At 40.5% G+C, this 21,787-nt stretch overlaps 1 protein-coding gene across 10 annotated transcripts in view; it reads right to left on the bottom strand.

Moving 5' to 3' along the window:
* MAPK8 (mitogen-activated protein kinase 8) overlaps positions 1-19,421 on the bottom strand; it is a 123,892-nt gene extending 104,471 nt beyond the window's left edge. For 8 of the 10 annotated variants that reach the window (XR_003790555.1, XR_003790553.1, XR_003790558.1 and 5 more), the window contains exon 1: positions 19,240-19,370. The gene's annotated coding sequence lies outside the window, so the exon portion shown is untranslated. Of the gene's footprint in view, positions 1-19,239 lie in introns of all 10 variants that reach the window. The other 2 variants (XM_029201103.1, XM_029201102.1) reach the window with 1 other exon arrangement.
* Positions 19,422-21,787: the final 2,366 nt, after the last annotated feature.

Below are 21,787 nucleotides of genomic sequence, written 5' to 3'. Positions count from 1 at the left end.
CCACCAAACATTTAAGGATTAAAAAAAAAAAAAAAAAGGTATCAATTCTCTACAATCTCTTCCAGAAAACAGAAGTAGATGAAACACTCCCCAACTCATTTTTATGAGGGCTGCATTATTCTAATACCAAAATCAAATATATTACAAGAAAACTACAGAACAGTATCTCTTTTGAACACAGATGCAAAAATTCTCAACAAAGTATCTACAATCAAATCTAACAATGTATAAACAGAATTCTATACCACAATGAAGGGGCCTTTATTCCAGGAATTCAAGGCTGGTTCTAAAATTTATAAATGTAACCCACCACATCAAGAGGCTAAAGAAGAAAAATTATATGATCATACCAACAGAAGAAGAAAAAGCATCTGACAAAATCTAATACCCATTTATGATAAAAGAGAACTCTCAGAAAACTAGGAATAGAATTTGAGATTATGAATTCCTCAATTTGATAAAGAACATCTATCAAAAAAAAAAAGACCTACAGTTAACATTATACTTAATGGTAGGAAACTGGATTCTTTCCCTCTAAACTCAGGAACAAGGTAAACATGTCCTCTCACCACTACTATTCAGTATCATACTGGAAGTTCTAGCTATTGCAATAAGACAACAAAAGAAATTCAAGGGTATAGAGATTGTTAAAGAAGAAATAAAATTGCTTTTGTTCGCAGATGAGATGATTATATACAGAGAAATTCCCAACGAATGGAGCAAAAAAACAAACCTCCTAGTTGATATAATTGTTTCCACTTGGGTATAAATTAACTTTGATACTGCTATACATATATACATACTGGAACGGAACAATTAAGTAAATGGATGGTGTATGGTGGGAGGCATGTTTCTCACCGTTGGAGGAAATTTATGACCAATAAGGGGAGAATGCCAGAATGATTATGTGGTAATGGATTAGAACGGAAGACAGCAAGAACTCATGTTAACTTTAATACTGACACAGATGGTTACACATAGAAACATTTATAGACATGTATATAGACACATATTTATATACATGTGTGTCAAGATATACATATTCATTTCTTTACTCTGCTGAGAGTCCCTAAAAGAAACCACATCCCGGAAGCAACAAGCACATCTCACCCAGATCTTTGTTTCTAATACCATTCTCCAATAAAATGAAAGTGGACTCCTTGGAGAAATGGTTGATTCTAGGTCTGGGGCAGAAAATATACAAGATGAGCTAGGAGTATCTTGTAGTGCCAGAAAGTAAGGATGTCCTGAAAAACAAATAAAAACACCCACTTTGATGAGGTAAATCAGAGGGGCACAGGAGCCAACTGAAAGATCTCTTAATGGCCAAAGCTAGAACAACCTGAACAAAATAAAGTAGTACTGGATTATAACCCAAAATTTAAAATAAACACCTATGAATCTATACTGATATTAATGACTGAATAAATTAATAAATGGGAGAAGAGACAAATCTCTCAAGCAGCAGGATTCTAAATGATTCACGTACTCTACTCTCAAGGAGAGAGGGTATAACTCCTCATTCTTCAAGGCTGCACACAGTGACTTCTTCCAAACAGTACACACACCAGGAAAGGCGTGAGGGGAGAGATCTGACAAACATTACCTCAGCCAAGTAATCAAGGTCAACATCAACAGTCATAAATTATGTTAATGGTATGTCCCCTTGATATTATGTGATGAAAATGTCAATTTACCTCTGTGATCTTCCCCTCCAAAACCCATAATCTTAGTCTAAAAATAAGAAAAACATCAAATTCCAATAAAGGGGCATCCTATAAAATACCTGTACAGTGCTCCTCAAAACTGTCAACATCATCAAAAAATTCAAGGAATGTCTGAGAAACTCAAAGCCAAGAAGATCCTAAGGAAACATGAAAGCTAAATGTAATGTGGTATCCTGGATGGGATACCTGGAACAGAAAAAGGACATTAGGTAAAAGCCAAGGAAAGCTGAATAAACTATCAACTTTAGCTATTGATAATGTATCAGTATTAGTTCACTAATTATAACCAATGTACCATCCTAATGTAGGATGTTAATAACAGGAGAAACTGGGTGCAGCATATATGGGAACTCCCTATAATATGCTCTCATTTTTTCTGTAAATCTAAAGTGCCTAAAAAATAAAGTCTACTAAAAAAAGGAATAGTGACTAAATGACTACACACACCCCCGCCAAAAAAAACCCCAAAATCTCTGTGATACCAAGAGAGAGAAAGAGAAATAAAATTATTTGACACCTTTGGAGATAACCAGTCACCAATTTTCAGAGTTGAAATCGAGTTCAGAGTTTCAGAGTTGAAAGAATTCTCAGAGTTAAAGAGTTGCTACATCAAAGGAAAATAAGCATATCCCTCATCTTTTCGGTTAGAACTGTAGTTCGATCTCAGTTGATATGGAAAAGTTTTTTTTAACGGAAGACAGCTGGCTAATAGATCCAGAAGGATGATAAGCACCACTTTGCAACCCCAAATTAAATAACTGGTTTAGATAAGGCTTATCAATATATGCTAAAAACATCAGGTAAAAGTCTGCTGGGAAACTGAATATTTGGAGGGAACCAAAGTATCACCTCACCAGTCAACTGCTAATTGCAAAGGCATCATGTTTATAACAGACAGATTTAGTGAATACCATCTTAACCAAATGATCACACTTCAGGTAGACAACCTAATATGATATGCCTTGTGTTATGAATCAATACAATGTACACAGAAGCAACTAAGCCAAAAAATCTAAATATAATGCAGCCTTTAGACCTAACCTTCTGTTTTTAGGAAACACAACGGTTAGGGATAGAAGTTAAATACCATAAGGAGGGCTTCCCTGGTGGCGCAGTGGTTGAGAGTCCGCCTGCCGATGCAGGGGACACGGGTTCGTGCCCCGGTGCGGGAAGATCCCACATGCCACAGAGCGGCTAGGCCCGTAAGCCATGGCCACTGGGCCTGCGCGTCCAGAGCCTGTGCTCCGCAACGGGAGAGGCCACAACAGTGAGAGGCCCGCGTACCGCAAAGAAAAAAAAAAAAATACCATAAGGAAACAATCAGACAAATCCAGAACGCAAGAACATTCTATAAAACGATTGGTCTGATCTCTTCCAGATGCCAATATCATGGGGGAGAAAAGTGGAGGTGGGGACAACTGTAGTAAGTTAAAAGTGACTAAAGTAACAACAATCAAATGTAATACATGAACTGTGATTGAATTCTGGCTCAAGAAAACCCACTACAAATGGACAACTAGAAAAACTTGAATACAGACTAAATATTAAGGGCCCCCCCCCCCCGCCAAATATGACATTTGTAAGAGAATGTGTTAATTTTAGGAGATGCTTTAGGGGTCAAATACAGCAAAAAAAAAAGTCTCTATTAAGAGAGAAATAAATATAACGAAGTGTTAACTGTATGCAAGTGGCAATATACAGGTGTTCACTGTCCTATTCTTTCAATTTCTCTTTATGTTTGAACATCCTTAATAAAAGCTGGGAGGTGTGGAAAAATACAGTCATTAAAAAAAAAAAAAAAAAAGGTGATTAAGTGATCAGTTGTAAACCACCAGAAGATAGTAAGAGCAGATTCTATGGCAGGTGTAACAAACGTGGATTTTAAACCAGTCTCCTATGACACATACAGTGCATGAACATTAGCAAAGTAGGGGCATGAAAGAGATGGAATCAGTTTAAGAAACAATTCCTATTCTAAAGTTTAAAATATCAACCAAAACTCTACCGATAAAAACATCTAAGACTGAACACCTCCAGTATCTCTTATTTTTTCAGAAGAAAAAAGGGACTACAAAAGATATACTTTGCTTTTCAATTACAGTGGTTGAAGAGTGACAGAAAACTTTTGTAATTCTGAAATTTCAGAAATATACAAATGAGTTGGAGGAAAAAGAACATAAATGAACTCATGAAGACCGTAAGTTAATTTACATACATAAATACATATGAAGATAGCACACTAAATCAAAATCAGCAACATTTCATATATCATATTAATAATGGGTTTCATAGAATTAAGTTCTCTCTGCAATGCCTTACTATACTAGTGGCTGTGCTAGTATATAATGCTATAAGGCACAACCATTAAGTCCAGCCCCAAAGTCAACCCCTCCACATTTAATGACTTAGAAGGCTATCCTGGGATTTCTCTGCGGAACAAATTTTAAAATTTTACTCAACATAACTGAATAAATACTTCTCGTTGCCTCCTCCACACTATCTAGGATTCTACAGCCTTATAACTATGACAATATCATGCCGATAAGTATGTCAGTTCTTTTTATGTGTGACTGCCCTTTCTCATTCCTGATAGACATGAAAATGTTGCCTTATCTTTCTCCCAAACTTTGCAATATTATTTTCTCTGCCAATTGTTTCCCCCCTTTTCTACTCTTAATCCTATTTCATTTCTCTAATAACTGCTATAATGTATATATAATGAATATATATTGTATATGTAAGAATACTGGTACCCAAACTCTCACCCTGAGAAAAAACTAAAACCACATACAATAGAATTTCAAATAGGGAATTTTATGAGATAAGGCTTCATTATGCTAACAAATTGCTTTCCCTTTTAATGGTGAACTAGGTAATTTAGACCAGCTCTCCTACTGAGAGCAAAGAGAAAAACTGGACATCCCCTTCCCCCAGGCAAAATTAGAAAAACAAACATAAATACCTCTTTGAAGGCATCACAGTGCTAAAAAGGCAGTAAAAAAAAAAGTATGGAGGCTAAGATCGGGGACAGCAAGAAAATCTTCAGAGGTGAGCCAGACACGTGGTGGCCATTTTCTCAAGGGGCATCTGTCCATCCCATAAAGGTGGCTGACAAGCCGAGCTGAACTTTTCACAGATTTACAAGGCTGGCACAGAGCGGGTGTTAAACATTAGAGGTAAGGAACCAACAAAGTATGGGGGTAGGGAAATACGGGGCTGATAACACCCCTGGTTTTATGTTGGGACCCCGACGGGTAATATCCTAGGATTAAAGAAAAAATAAAATAGACCAGCCTTGGCAGACTCTGGAGTGCCAAGCTTTGAAACATTTTTGTCTCTGGCTGGATTAAGATGATCCTTAAATTACCTCTATAATTTTTCACATATAATGTCTTAATAAAAAGGAGGAGACTAAGACAACATGATAAAAACTTACAATAGGGCTTCCCTGGTGGCACAGTGGTTGAGAGTCCGCCTGCTGATGCAGGGGACGCGGGTTCGTAACCCGGTCCGGGAAGATCCCACATTCCATGGAGCGGCTGGGCCTGTAAGCCATGGCCGCTGAGCCTGCACGTCCGGAGCCTGTGCTCCGCAATGGGAGAGGCCACAGCAGTGAGAGGCACAGCAGTGAGAGGCCCGCGTACCGCAAAAAACAAACAAACAAACAAACAAACTTACAATAGCCTGCAGGAAAACACACAGGATCAAGATAATAAAGTTATCCAATACAGACATGCCTATTATATTAAAATAATTTTTTTTAACTGTGGGCCATGAAAGACTGGCCCTGTACAAAACCCTGCTAACTTCAAAATTTCAAATCATACTTCATTTCCTAATCCTTAAATTCATCTGACTAATTCTTTAGGAATTCCCACAGTTGTTCTAAACCCTCCTTTGGTCCACATACATCAAAAAAGAACACAATGCCTACTAAAGTAAAAAAAAAAATCAGTCTTCCAATCTAAAAGGAATTCATGTGCCCACAGACAGGCCCTCTAACCTGCCCTATTGGTACATTCCCCAAGAGGGGGCACATCCCACTAAATTGCCACCAGAGAGTGAACTGCTGCAGGGAGCCACAAGCTCAAATCAGAGATTTTCAAGCATTTTACATCACAACCCGTTACATATACACCTCTGTATATATCTATATGTAAGTACACTCAACTGAAACACAAATTTCATAAAACAATTCTTAGCTATAGTAAATATGCAAGACAGGGTGACTGACGTAAGGACAGACATACAGATTAATGGAATAAAACTGAGAGTCCAGAAAAAAAATTTTTTTAAACAAGAATGATAAGACATTAATAAGAAAGCACAGTATAGCTGACCCTTGAAACCCCACCATGCAGTTGAAAATCTAGGTATAACTTTACAGTCAGCTCTTTTTATCCACATCCACATCCTTGGATTCATCCAACCCTGTACCTTGTAGGGTTACATATTTATCGAAAAAATCTACACATAAGTGGACCAGTGCAGTTCAAACCCATGTTGTTCAAGGGTCAACCGTATTTTCAACAAATAGTGCTGGGACAACTACACATCCATATGCCAAAGAATGAAGTCTGATTCCTTCCTCACATCACACACAAATTAACTCAAAATGAATCACAGACATAAGAACTAAAACTATAAAACTCTTTGAAGAAGACACAGGAGTGATCTTTATTACCTTGAGTTAGGCAGTGGTTTCTAAGATACAACACCAAAAGCACAAGCAACAAAGAAAACACGTATAAATTGGATTTCAATAAAATTAAAATATTTTATGCTGTAAATGATAACATCAAGAAACTGAAAAGACAACCACCAAAACAGAAGATATTTGTGACTCACCTGTCTGATAAGGAACTTGTATCTAGACTACATAAAGAACACTTACAACTTAATAAAAAGATAAATAACCCAATTTTTAAAATGAGCAAAGGTCTGAATGAACACTTCTCCCAAGATATACAAAGCACATGAAAATATGATCTACATCATTACCCATCAGAGAAATGGGAATCAAAACCACAATGAGATACCATTTCATATCCATTAAGGATGGCCATATCAAAAGACAGACAATAACAAGCATTAACAGGATGTAGAGAAACTGGAACCTTCATACCTTACTGGTGGGAATGTAAAATGGTGCAGCCACCCTGAAAAACAGTTTGGCAGTTCCTCCAAGTGTTAAACATGGAATTACCCGTATGACCAGCAACTCCCATTCTAGTGATATAACCAAGAGGACTGAAAACATACATCACACAGAAACTTGTGTATGAATGTTCATGATAATATTACTTATTTTATTTAAGTACTATTTTTAAAATTAATTTATTTATTTATTTTACTCTTGGCCACATCTGGTCTTAGTTGCAGCACATGGGATCTTCATTGCGGCACGTGGGATCTTTTGTTGCAGTGCGCGGGCTTCTCTCTAATTGTGGCATGTGGGCTTTCTCTCTCTAGTTGTGACACGTGGGCTCCAGGGTGCGTGGTCTCTGTAGTTTGAAGCACGTGGTCTCTCTAGTTGAGGCACGTGGGCTTAGTTGCTCCACAGCATGTGGGATCTTAGTTCTCCGACCAGGGATCGAACCTGTGTCCCCCTGCATTGGAAGGCAGATTCTTCACCACTGGACCACCAGGGAAGTCCCCATGATAGTATTACTTATTACAGCCAAATGCCCATCAACTGAGGAGAGGATAAATAAAATGTGATATATCTGTACAAAGTAATACTATTAGACCATAGAAAGTAATGAAGTACTGATACATGCTACAAGATGAATGAACCCTGAAAACATTATGCTAAGTGAAATAAGCAGTCACAAAAGACTACACGCTACATAATGTCCAGAATAGGCAAATTTATTATAGAGACAGAAAGCAGAAGATAAGTAGTTACTTGGGACTGGGGCAGGGAGTGTGGGTGTGTACATGTGCACACGCAGGAATGGAAAATGACTGCTAATAAGCATGGAGTTTCTTTCAGGAGCGACAAAAATGTTCTAAAATTAGATTATGGTGATTGCATTACTTCATGAATATATGAGAAAGACTGCGAACTGCATACTTGAAGTATAGGTGAACTGTAATGACATGTGAATGAAATCTCAATAAAGATGTTTAAAAATTCTTATCTTAGTCCCTTATTACTTGTGATACACACTGACATTTTCTATTGCATTTCATTAAAAATACAACGCTAGTTGTGATCTCTTAGATTCCTTCTATGACCCACAAATGGGTCAAGACTGGCAATTTAAAAAACACTGCCACAGAGTCATCTAACAGTTGAACTGATGGCCACCTTCTCCTACCTAGTAGCAGGATTCATACCATCACATCTCACATCCCAGAAAAAGTCCTACTCTTCCTGGTCATCTATTATTCCCCGAACTGTCACTGTCACACTGTTGTGTATATCCTCCATTTTACCCAACTCCTCATCCCTCACCCCCCAAATCCTTTACTGGACCTTCTGAAATTCCTAATTTGTGACCAGCAAACAGCCAATTTATACTACCTTTACTATTCCTTCTCATCATCTACCTTCCCTCCAATTCTCCCATTGATTTAGGACGTCAGCAACTGGTTCATAGTATGTACCCTTACTCCTCTCACCATTTGCTGACTTTACCATTCATGCAGACTGACTGACCCCTTTAATACCTCAGCCCCTTTAATTCTTTGGTCTCCTCTTTTCCCTCTATTCCACCTCAGCAGCCCATCCCAAGGCTACCCTGGACATTATCATTGCCAGAAACTATTATATCTGTCAAATCTCTATTTCAAGCATCCCACTCTGACCACCACATTCAATCCTTCTAGTTCTCTTACTTCATCTGACCACTACCCGCAACAATTCTAATTGAAATTTCCAATACATTGATGCTACCACTTCCTTACTATGCATCCTGACTTCACCTCCTTTCTTGTCCATGTTAGATTTCATGATTCATCACCACTCCTCTATAAGCACTCCCTCTAAAAGCCCTCATTTGCCTCTTCCTTTTCATTTAAAAAAAAGTTCTTAATTAAAAAGTTATATTGAAGTGCAGTTAATTTACAATATAATATTAGTTTCAGGTGTACAGCACAGTGACTCAGAATTTTTACAGATCATACTCCATTAAAGGTTATTACAAGACAATGGATATAATTCCCTGTGCTATACAACATATCCTTGTTGCTTACCTATTTTACACATAGTAGTTTTTAATCTCTTAAATCCCATACCCCTATCATGCCCTTCCTCCCTTCCTTCCCCCTACTGGTAACCACTAATTTGTTTTCTATATCTGTGAGTCTGTTTCTGTTTTGCTATAGACATTCATTTTTACTTTTCAGATTCCACATATAAGTGATATCATACTTTTTAGATTCCACATATAAGTGATATCATACAGTATCTGACTTCCTCTTTCTGACTTATTTCACTAGCACGATATTCTCTAGGTCCATCCACGCTGCTGCAAACGGCAGAATTCCACTCTTTCATACTGACCTAGTTTTATGTGTCAACTTGGCTGGGCTACAGTCCTGTTATTCAATCAAACACTAATCTAAGTGTTGCTGTGAAGGTATTGTAGATGTGGTTAAAGTCCACAGTTGACTTTAAGTTGATTATCCTCAATAATGTTGGTGCATCTCATCCACTAGCTGAAAGGCCTTAAGAGCACAACTGAGGTCTTCCTAAGGAAGACAAAATTTTGCTTCAAGACTGCAGCATCAGCTCCTGTCCAAGGGATTCTTGCCAGCCTGCCCTACAGATTTCTGACTTGTCAGCCCCCATAAATGTGTAAGCAAATGCCTTGAAATTTCTTCATATACACATACATACAATTATATCTCCTACTGATTTTGTTTCTCGGGAGAACTGTGACACCTGGCAAAACCTCACTCCAGAGGAATTTGAACCATCTGCCTTACCTGTGCTTGTATCTAACCACATAAATAATGCTGGGGGGGGAGGGTAATCTCAAAACCAGGCTCACTGATATCACTTTAAATTCAAGACTTCTAACCATTAAATGAATAATCAATACTTCTTAGCAAACTAATTCAAAGACTCCCATCCTCCTCTGGCCATACCAATCTCAGTGAGAAAACAGAAACCATGAGAGAAGATGAAAGCCAAGAGGATAAGCCTTCATCTTCCAGCCACCAAATTCCCTAGGAAGAACACACAGCTTTTTTGCATTCCCTCCTATCTGATGGAAGACCTCTCTCTTACAAAGGCCAACCTCTCTATTTGTGCTCTCCATCTCCTTTCCTGCATATTCTCCTTTTTACTAACTGGGCCGCATATTTTTCTTACCTACCAACCCACCTCTCTGTTCCACTTCATAGACGTATTAGAGAAATAACATTTGCAAATTTTCATATAATCTGGAATTAGGGAAAGACTTGCTAACCATGGCATATAATTTAGAAGTCAGTAAAGACTGGTAAGCTTAACTACTAAGGAAAAAAAACAAAAACAACAGCATGACAAAACCATCATAAGCAAATTTAAAAGGTAAATGATAAATTGGAAAAAATATTTCCAAAAAAATAGCACAGAGCTATTTCCCTATAAAAATAAATCCTACAGGGCTTCCCTGGTGGCACAGTGGTTAAGAATCCGCCTGCCAATGTAGGGGACACGGGTTCGAGCCCTGGTCTGGGAAGATCCCACATGCAGCGGAGCAACTAAGCCTGTGTGCCACAACTACTGAGCCTGCACTCTAGAGCCCGCAAGCCACAACTACTGAAGCCCACATGCCTAGAGCCCGGGCTCTGCAACAAGGGAAGCCACTGCATTGAGAAGCCCGCGCACCACAACGAACAGTAGCCCCCGCTCGCCTCAACTAGAGAAAGCCCGCGTGCAGCAACAAAGATCCAACGCAGCCAAAAATAAATAAATAAAATAAAAAAAAAAGAATCCTACAAATCTAAGAGAATGAGTAACAAAGCAATTAAAAAATAGGCAAGGATATAGATAGTTCACAATAAAAATACCAATAGTCCTTAAAAGACAAAAGATGTTTAATCTCACTCATACTGGCAATGAGGAAAGAAGCAGGCATCCTCACACAGGGCTGGTGGAATGTGTAGAAGTGAAACAACCTCTACAGATGGCCCTTCGGTAATATCTATCAAAATTATAAATGCACATACACCCTGACCTAGCAATTCCACTTCTGGAGGTGTATCCCACACATGTCTATACAAGTGTGAAATTATGTATGCACAAGGTAATCCACTGCACCATGGCTTTTGATAGCAAAAGACTGAAAACAACCTAAATGTACCTCAAAAAAGGACTACTTCAGTATGTGTTACACCTGTAACCTGTAGAATGTACGATGACCTGTATGATGTATGATGACCTGTATGGCCTGTATGATGGTGTTACTGACTGAATTTTTGAATCTTCCCCAAATTCTTACGTTGAAGCCCTAACCCCTAGGTAATAACCTAGGTAATCAGGTTTACAAGGTCAATCAATCAGGTCATGAGGATGGGGCCCCCATAATGGGATTAGTGTTGTAAAACGAGGAAGAGAGAGTAGAGCACTCCTTCTTCATGTGAGGCCACAGTGAGAAGGTGACATCTGAAAGCCAGGAAGAGTCCTCACCAGGAACCAAATCTCTTGGCACCTTGATCTTGAACTTCCCAGCCTCTAGAACTGTGAGAAATAAATGTCAGTTCTTTAAACCACCCAGTCTATGGTATTTTGTTATAGCAGTCCAAGCTAAGAAAAATGGTATACCATGAAGGTGTTAAAAAAAAAAAGGATAAGCATGATGTTTATGTACTGATAGGACTAATAAGAAATCACCTATAAGCTAGACAGTTAAGTTAAAAACAAAAGGTGAAGGGTATGTGCATGGTATGCATCTTACATAAAAAATGGGGGAGGCAGAGGACATATATATGTAAGATACATAATCCCTCACTGGCAATTCCGAAATCCATAAACCTCTGAGAAATACAAGCTTCTTATAAGTTTAGTACAAACCTATTTGGTGTCAAGCCTGACCAAAAACTCCATAAGACTATTTATAATTTTTATTTATCCTTACTGTACTATTTATGTTTTCAATTCAGAAATATTAATGTGTCTGATTATGGGATGCTACACTACCTCCCACTAGGGATTTTGGATAATATAGCAGACACACTATATTACCTTTTCACAGTCCTCCCTCACTGCCCCCCCCAAAAAAAAACCCCAAAACTTAATTCTGAAATACATCTGGACCAAAGGTTTTGGAAAGGAATTATACACCTGTATATTTATCTGCACACACATAAACGATCTTTGGAAGGATTCACAGGAAACCTAACACTGTTTCCACGCAAGGGAATGGGGTGGCTGGGCTGCACACGGTGGAAAGGAAACTTTTTACTGTATATCTACTTAAATCTTTGGAATTCTGAATCAAAGTGATTATACTACTTAGTCAAAAGATAAATAAAATGTAAATAAACTAAAATCTCTAAGACTTCTAAATTCTCAACAGTAACAGACAAAGCCAGATGCTTTGGTTTTTGTTTTGACTGAAAAGTGACCCTGAAGTCACAGGGAGATCTATACAGTGGTGGTTTTCCTTTGTCTCACTTTTGGTTGACCCACATGGAATTTGAGAGGGAATCACCCTCTCAGGAGCAAGGCAGGGTATGGTGGGTTTCCACTCTCATTAACAGCTTTTAGGAAATAGCAATCTCCTAATGTTTTTGATGCCTCATGCCAAGCAAGGCAGGTGTGCTTGACTGTTTTTCTTTTCTAGTGTCCCCAGAAATATGATGGGGCTCAGGTCTCCCAGCAACAGGAAGCAGTGAAGCCCACACTTCTCAATATCAGAGAAAGGCTTAAGAAAGTACTCCTACCATAAATCTAACCTTCAGTCTTCAGAGCTTCAATACAGTTGAGTTGGAGGACTCCAGTTAACATTTGACTAGCATCTTTTCTACTCCCTATCTTCATACTTTTCATTTACTTATTTTGATGTCCTGTTGTGTTCCAAAATGGATGAGGTGACCATAAGGTTTGCCTTTTCTTCTGATTTAGATTTTGACTAATCTGTACCACACTCTCAACTTTAACCAGAAATCAAGAGAGAAGACATCTTGCTTTTTGTGGTTTATCTAGTCAGTATATTTTAAAAGGCAGGGCTAGAGATGTATGGTTCAGAAGTCCCCAAATGCCCCAACATCCAGCTCTCAGGCCTGATGCCTAAGAAATTCCCAATGAAATGCCTAACAATACTTTCTTGTATTAGGGCATAAACGGCACTTATGTTTGTTCTTGTCTCCCGTCAAGTTATACTCATTGCACATAGAGACTGACTTCGACTTCCTGTGGCCCCTACATCACTTAATACCTGGTTTGGTATAGAGTGGCTTCTCAATAAATGCTGCCTGTGCAAACCCAGCATCATCTCATAGTTGCTGCCTGCAAGAAGGAGCAAGAAATTTGATGTACCAATATAACCACAGAAATACTACACAGAAAACTGAGAAAAACATAGAAAAGAAAGATAATATTTCCAGATGCTACTTAATAACCTCTAGAAAATGGTTAATGAACTGTTGTGGTTACCCAATCTCCACAATCTGCAATTTTCACACAGAGTCAAAGATTTCAGTAAGATTAAATTTAAAAGATGGGGCTTCCCTGGTGGCGCAGTGGTTGAGAGTCCGCCTGCCGATGCAGGGGACACGGGTTCGTGCCCCGGTCCGGGAAGATCCCACATGCCGCGGAGCAGCTGGGCCCATGAGCCATGGCCGCTGAGACTGCGCATCCGGAGCCTGTGCTCCGCAACGGGAGAGGCCACAACAGGGAGAGGCCACAACAGTGAGAGGCCCGTGTACCGCAAAAAAAAAAAAATTTAAAAGATGAACAGTATTCCATTTTCTTCAAAGGTGGGTACATTTGATAAACTGTTCACAGCTCGTGGATTCCCATTCCTTTAGAGATCTGTCAAAATAAACCTACGAAAGCTTAGGCAATTCTCTGCAGTGGGAAAGGTAAACGTGGCAAAACTTTGTGTTAGAGAATGTGGCAAATTTTCCCTTTAATATTCCTTTGGGAACATTTCCAAATTTTAAGGCAGAGAGGATTACTGATCCAAATGTTAAATCATTTCAGTCAATTCAGATTAGATGACACGATCAAAATTTAAATAAACCCCCAGAGATGCAGAGGGGAAAAAAACTGGTATATTCTGGAGAATTTGAATGTATACTGTACATCAAATTGGTTTTAAATTTACTTGGCATTTTGCATTTGTTCCAAGTTAAAAATAATTAGTGATAATAATAGCTAAAATTTCCTTAATACTTAAATCTAGTGTTCCAGGTACTGTAGCTGCAGTACCTAATTTAATCCTCATAGCCCTATGAGACTATGTGCTATTATTATTTTCATTTGACAGACAATAAAACAGGCTGAAAGATGTTACAAAACCTGAACTAGCCTACGCCATACAGTTAATTAAATTTGGAGCATGGATTGTAACTCAGGGCTGACTCTGTAACATCCATGCTAGCAGCCACTATTAAGTTTGGGCACCTTAACTTTCTAAAGAATTGGCAGATTTTAACCAAACCTGATGCATTTACAAAGGGTAAGAGGAGACGTAGGCATATATTTACACTATATCTGCTGTATTTGTCACACAACCCACCACCCTTAAAAAGAATGGCAGTTAATAAGTTCTCTAAAAGGCCTTATACACATACACACCCACATATAATTTTAAAAATTGAATTTCAATAAAATTTAGCCTGCCCAGAGACTTGGGGTAGGCTTGTGTTCGTTTGTCGAAAGCCCTCTCATAATCTTTTAAAAGAACATAAATTCACTGTTTAGATATGCCTTAAGTTTATCCCTGACCATAAGCTTAAGTAAGGCTAATAAACTCTTCACTTTCACATTTTCCACTAAGTATCTGAAAGCACGAAGTCTCATTAGTAAGCATGGTGCTGTGGAATGAGTAAAAGCTTTTTATTTGATTTTTAAGAATAGATATTACAGAAAATATTTGATTCAATAATTTTCTCTGTTTCCTTTTGTAATCACAAAGGTCTAACTTTCATTGCTATTCTTTTTTTTTTTTTGCGGTACGCGGGCCTCTCACTGCTGTGGCCTCTCCCGTTGCGGAGCACAGGCTCCGGACGCGCAGGCTCAGCGGCCATGGCTCACGGGCCCAGCCGCTCCGCAGCATGTGGGATCTTCCCGGACCAGGGCACGAACCCGTGTCCCCTGCATCGGCAGGCGGACTCTCAACCACTGCGCCACCAGGGAAGCCCTCATTGCTATTCTTGACATGGCATTCTGGTATCACCCAAGAAGGACTCTTTTTGTCCCCATATATTTTCTGAAGAACCACCTATCTGAGGAACAACCTTTCTATTAAAAAAAAGAAGAGTTCCAACAGCCTCAGTGTACGGTTCTAGCCAGTTGTCCACAACTCTAGAGCTTGCTGATGACAAAGTCCAGATGACAGAACTGAGAAGTGAACCTAGGTCTGATTCCTGGACAGGTCTATTTCCACCTACTTCCCTGATTGATAGGATAGCTTATTTTAATACTCCTGTCACCTTTTAGGTAGTAAAGTTTATTGACTCAGAACTCATTTCTGAAATCAAAACTCAAGTTAATCTGCATTAGAGCAAGAATACAGAGCTGTAAATGTTCATGTAAAGCACTCATGACTAAAACAATAAGCTTCATAGCTCACAGATATAGGCAAATGACATATATCTAAAGTTATGTAGCTATAATGACTTCCTTGAACTACATGAATCAGAAAAGACTACTATCCATACCACTGACTTGACCAGAGACCTCTAGGGAGCTGGCATCTAAGTATCAGACATTATTTTATACACATGCAACAAAGCATCTCAATTATCTAGATGACTCAAATATGTCAAAACTCAACTCACTGACAAAGACATGAAGAATCAGGCATCTATTAAACAAGCTCTTAATTGCCACTAGGAAGTTTGTGACTAGTCATGTAATAAATTACTTCAAGTTGTTTCACTGAGCATTGAGTATCATCACAAGGTTATTTCCATAATATTAGGTACTGAGCAAAGAGTTAAGATTATAACTTCATTAATTTTGGTAGAATTCATTCTTAAACTAATTTCTTTCCAACTGGCCTTTCTCCCAGGATATAAAGGAATACGAAGGATATAGTTTCCTACTCTGCCAGGACACTTAAAGGGAGCCCTTTTCAAATTCATTACTGGAATATACTTACTAACAGAATCAGTGCTATCTCTTCCTTTAAAGATAATGTAGAGTGAGATGGGGAGTGACTGCTAATAAGTATGGGGTTTACTGAAAAAGCTGTTATTTTTTAAAACCAACAGAATTTATAAAACAAAGCAAAAAAAAACCTATGGTTTGACACATGTATAGCCTGACAGTGAGGATTTGTATCAGTAACCCTTACTGGAATCTGACATAGGTAAAGCAGTAAAGTTTAGTATCTCAAGACTTTCATCCCTTATCTTAACAAAGTACCATTTTATTTCTTTATTTGTACTCTAAATCAGAGAATAATAATAAGCTCATCTCAAATTCTTTCAAATTCTTTTAGCAAATGCTAAAACGTATTAAGTGGGAAAGAGATGTAATATAGATAAATTAATATTATTTTGAGTTTTAGGCCCATATGCCTCACCAATAGTATTAACACAAGGAAGAATTTAAAATTAAACATTTCTAATAAAACTTAAAAAAAAAAAACTTTTAGGCAATGTGTTTCCTTTGTTCTAACTTATCCACTTAAAAAGGAGTATTCAGGGCTTCCCTGGTGGCGCAGTGGTTGAGAATCTGCCTGCTAATGCAGGGGACACGGGTTCGTGCCCTGGTCTGGGAGGATCCCACATCCCACATGCCGCGGAGCAACTAGGCCCGTGAGCCACAACTACTAAGCCTGCGCGTCTGGAGCCTGTGCTCCGCAACAAGAGAGGCCGCTCTGTAGTAGGTCTGTGTCTTTATTCCTGTCTTACCCCTAGGTTCTTCATGACATTTTTTTTTCTTAAATTCCATACATATGTGTTAGCATACGGTATTTGTCTTTCTCTTTCTGATTTACTTCACTCAGTATGACAGACTCTAGGTCTATCCACCTCATTACAAATAGCTCAAGGGACTTGAGGATATGGGGAGGGGGAAGGGTGAGCTGTGACAAAGCAAGAGAGAGGCATGGACATATAAACACTACCAAACGTAAGGTAGATAGCTAGTGGGAAGCAGCCGCATAGCACAGGGAGATCAGCTCAATACTTTGTGACCACCTAGAGGGGTGGGATAGGCAGCGTGGGAGGGAGGGAGACGCAAGAGGGAAGAGATATGGGAACATATGTATACGTATAACTGATTCACTTTGTTATAAAGCAGAAACTAACACACCATTGTAAAGCAATTATACCCCAATAAAGATGTTTAAAAAAACAAAGTATGATCAACACACACACACACACAAAAAACGAGAGGACGCGATAGTGAGTGGCCCCTGCTTGCCACAACTAGAGAAAGCCCTCGCACAGAAACGAAGACCCAACACAGCAAAAATAAATAAATTAATAAACTCCTACCCCCAACATCTTAAAAAATAAATAAATAAATAAAAATAAAAAGGAGTACTCAGAAACTTTTCAAGTAATATTCACAAATGGATAAATGCAATCATTTTAGACCCTGTTGAAATATCACTCTGTGTGTGTCTGTGTCTGTGTGTGCATACATATCACACACAGACACATACTAAAAAAGTATTTTAGACGAGGTTTAATTTTAGGATAGCCAATCGTTTAGAAGTGATAGGAAAAAAAACATTAATACTGAAGTGATTCAAAAGCTCCTACTGTCGGGACAGATAATATATATGAACTGATCATTTAGCCATCTGGAAGTGACAGTTTGCAGGAGGCTTCCAAAACTTTACAGAGAACATTAAACATTTTTTGTTAAGGCTTCAGTTTAGATATTATCAATTATAAAGAGCTTTTCATCAATCTGATTTTCATTGAACACTTACTATATTCCAGGCTAGGTGCTAGAGACACAGATGCAAGACAGGTCTGTCCTCAAGGAAGGCACATTTTGATTGCTTGCTTATGTCAGATACAGCACTAAGCATGTTAACTGACAGCATATGACCTCCTAGGCTTAACCCACAGCAGGGGATTCTGAAGTAAACGTTACAAGTGACTGTAAGGAAATACATAAAAGCTGTTGTACATTTAGACCAAATCTAACTCTACCTCCTAACATGTGTAACATTATGCTAGAAGTTCCAGATATACTAGTGAAAAATAGTAAAATGACCCAAAGTATTAACTATACCTTCTTTAACACGTATCACTTATACAATCGTCTCATTTAAAGGTACATCTATTATATTTCAGTCTAAGTATCTTCTTCCATTAAAGGATATTTCTCTTTACCCTCAAACTCTCATCTGGGTACAACACTGAACAGTTGCTGAATGAATGAATGAAATAAACAGATGTTCTAATTACCAAGGAAGTACTTGCTAGATGCTTATCTCAAAACACAATGGACTGACTGACCAGAATTCTACTGTAAAGATCAGTGAATTTCAGAGGCAAAAATAGTAACCACTGGACACTGTCTGTTACCATGCAGTCAACGTGTTAAATTCACAGTAAATATATGACGGGAAACTTTCAGAAATTAAAATGAAAAGTGTTCATCACAGTACTTTAAAACAGATTTGGCTCCCATCGAAGGACTGGGAACTCAAGTCTAAGACAAAGAGAAGGGAGGGTGGGGTGAAAAAGTCAAAAGGTCACCACCGAATGACCCTCAAGAGAAATGCGCGCTGACCACTGAAGCTCGCGCCGAGCTTGACGGACACCTCCTGCCCAAGCTACGGGCCGGGGCTCTTCCTCGCAGCCCGGAGCTGAAGGCCACCCCAGCCTCTTTCGGCGCCGCCGCCTGCGTTCGCCCAGAATATCAGCACAAAGAAACCACCGAGAAACAAAACACTGTCCCCATGGGCGCCGGGCAGGCGTCGGGACCGGGCCACCGGAGCGCTCTCTGCGGCTGCCCGCCGCCGGAGGAGGTAGCCGGGGCGGAGCGGGCCGCCTAGGCGCCTCCGTCCGGACCTTCGTCGAAGTGTTTCAGAACTTGCCACCCACCTCCCGCTCCATTTTCCCCTCCCGACGTGGACGCGGGACCCGCGCTCCGCGCGAGGAGGGCGCGCGAGGACCCACGGGCGGAGCTGGGGCGGGGGTCGGCCGGGACGCGCCTGGGTCCAGCAGCCCCACGCCCACTGGCCGGCCCCCGCCTCCCCAGCTGCTATTGTTCCCGCGCCGCCCCCGCCCGCCGCGCGCCCCCCGCCCGCCGCGCGCTCCCGCCCCCACTCCCGGGAGGGGGTCAAGGCTGAGGAGAGGCGGCGGCGGCAGCACAATAACATAAACACGGCGGGGCCGCCGGCCGCCCTGGCCCTGCGGCACTGACCGCACTCACCCGGCAGCGCAACGAATGGCGACAGGAAAGCCCGGCGGCGGGAACCGGCGCCGTCTTGGAGGTCGCCGTGGCCGTTACCCAGAGCTGCTCGCGGCTCCGCGCTCCGCGCCGCGTCGTCCGGCCTCGGCCCCTCCGCTGAGTAACAGGGACGCGGGCCGTCACCGCGCACGCCCGCTCACGTCATCGCGCAAGGCCCCGCCTCCGCGCTTCGCGAGAGCCCCCACGGGGCGGAGCAGCCCCGGGGCCCGGATTTCGGGGGCGGAGCCCGAAGCCCAGGGGCGGGGCTCCTGCAGGGGGCCGGGAGGACTTGCGGAGGTCACCTGGAGGTGGAGCTGCGGGGAGAGCCTTCGAGAGCGTCTGAGAGCAGATTGTGAGGGGCGTGGCGGGAAGATGGAGGGGGTGGAGACTTGCTCCTGGCACGTGGCGGCGTGTGGCCTGAGCCCCCGGCATCTGTACGGGGGCAGTACCCTAGTCCCAGCCAAAGCCTCAGGGGCTCCTCGCCCCAGGGTTTGACGGTCAGGTGCGATTGAGGCTGACCCGCCCCGGCATTAGGCACTTCGGCCCGGGCTCACACCTGAGAGACGAAAAGCTCTTTACCATGACTAACAATACGTTACATTCTGAGAACACCTGCTTCAGGCCCAGCAATCCTTAAGCAAATATTAGCCACTTGGAAAAAGTTGCCTCCTGTTTTCTCCAAATCCACTTCCTACAAAAGTCCATGCACTACCCTATTTGTCTCTGGGCCCTACAAAGCATGTATATGTTAGTTATAGAAGTGACAAATTGGCAAGCCCTTAAATATCTGACGAGTGGAAAGATGTCTAAATCACATACATGCTTGCAATGGAATACATTTAAGCAATTTAAATGCCATGTGTTCAAGGGATTCTGAACCACACAGGAAAATGTTCATCATACATCGCTAAGAGAAAGAAGCAAGTCTATATACAGAATGATCCTACTTACATAAATACTATATATACATTGAAAAAACCTGGAAAGAAACATGGCAAATTATTTTAACAGTAGTTCATCACTGGACTGTGAATTGTTCTCTTTTATATTTTGAGTATTTTTCCATGGTTTCCAAATTATGTTCATAATCAGAAAAAAGTATATTACTTTAATCATGAATAATACATATTTGTTGAATAAATGAATGAATTCAGGTAGACTACTTCCATGTCATGTTGGGCTGACCTGTTTCTAGTGATTCTGAAATGAAACATAAATGTGAGTGTTCATTTCTTCATTCTCTCCCTAATTCCTCCCTCTCTCTCAGACTTCTTTATTTGCTTCCTTTATTTCTCAAATAAATATTTATTACATGCCCATTCTGTGCCAGGTACTGAGCTAACACTGGCAATAGGATGGAGCTTACAGACTTAATCACTGTAATATAGAAATAATAACAGTAAACCAATGCAAAATGATCCCTGCATTATAATACAAATTGATATGGATACATAGTATTATGGAACCAATTGATAGAATTAATAATGCCTAGAAAGTCTTCCTTGAGGAACTGCCTCTTGAACTGAGAATAAATTCAACTAGGCAAAAAATATTTCAGACAGAGGTAACTTAGTGTGCAAGGGTTATATGATGACAGGGAGCATGGTTAGTTGGAGAAATTGAGGAAAAGACCAGTGCTGCTTGAAAAGCAAGGAGGAAGGAGCTATGAGATGAAGTTTGGAATATTGGAAAAGGACCAAACCTAGTGCAGCCATACTACTCATGTTGAAAATCTTGTCTTTATCCTAAGTGCAATGGGAAGCACCTGACATGCTTCAGCAAAGCGGGTAGCATGGTCAGAATGGCATCTTGAAAAGATTCCTTGTTAGAAGGAGGCCAGGTTGACATAGGAGTAGTCTAGATGGCAGATGGTGTAGGCTTGGTCTAGGGTGATGGTCATGGAAACAGTAAGAGAAAGGTTCTGAGTGCCCTTTAGGAGATCCAGTGCATAGGACTTGGTGATGGATTAGGTGGGCAGTGAAGGAAAGGGAGTCATCAAGGAAAAGTCATGTTTCTTGCATGTGGCCAAAAATGGATGTGGGTGCTGGTTCACTGAGATGGGAATCTTGGAAGAGGACGGGATTGAGTGGAAAGATTGCAAGAGCAGATAGCTTGAAGGCTTCTGATCTGCACAAAAGAGAGGCCAAGTTGACAGTCGGGTATATAGAGCTGGGCTCAGGTGGATAAGAGAAGAATCATTGACAGATAGTGATTACTTGCACCCTTGGGTGTGGATGAGTTAGCCTAGGCCTGAGGGAAGGAGGGTGCTGAGCAAGAAGATAAGAGGGCCAAGAGCCAGGTTTGAGGAACTTCAGCATTAAATGGATACGACAAAAGATGAGCCTGAGAAGGAGCTGCCAGGAGGTAGATGGAAAACCAGGTGAGAGTGATTCAAGAAGGAGTGATCAATAATATCAAAAAAAGAGGAGGCTTAAAATCCTGGAGCACTTAGATTCAGAAGTAGTTTAGAGTGGGCTAAGGAATGAATGGGACATTGAAAATTGAGATGGTGGATATTGATGAGTCAGGC

The sequence above is a fragment of the Monodon monoceros genome, unplaced genomic scaffold, assembly GCF_005190385.1.
Source record: "Monodon monoceros isolate NGI ecotype Baffin Bay Population unplaced genomic scaffold, NGI_Narwhal_1 Super_Scaffold_4, whole genome shotgun sequence".
Lineage (NCBI taxonomy): Eukaryota > Metazoa > Chordata > Mammalia > Artiodactyla > Monodontidae > Monodon > Monodon monoceros.
This window is presented reverse-complemented; position numbering and strand designations above follow the sequence as displayed.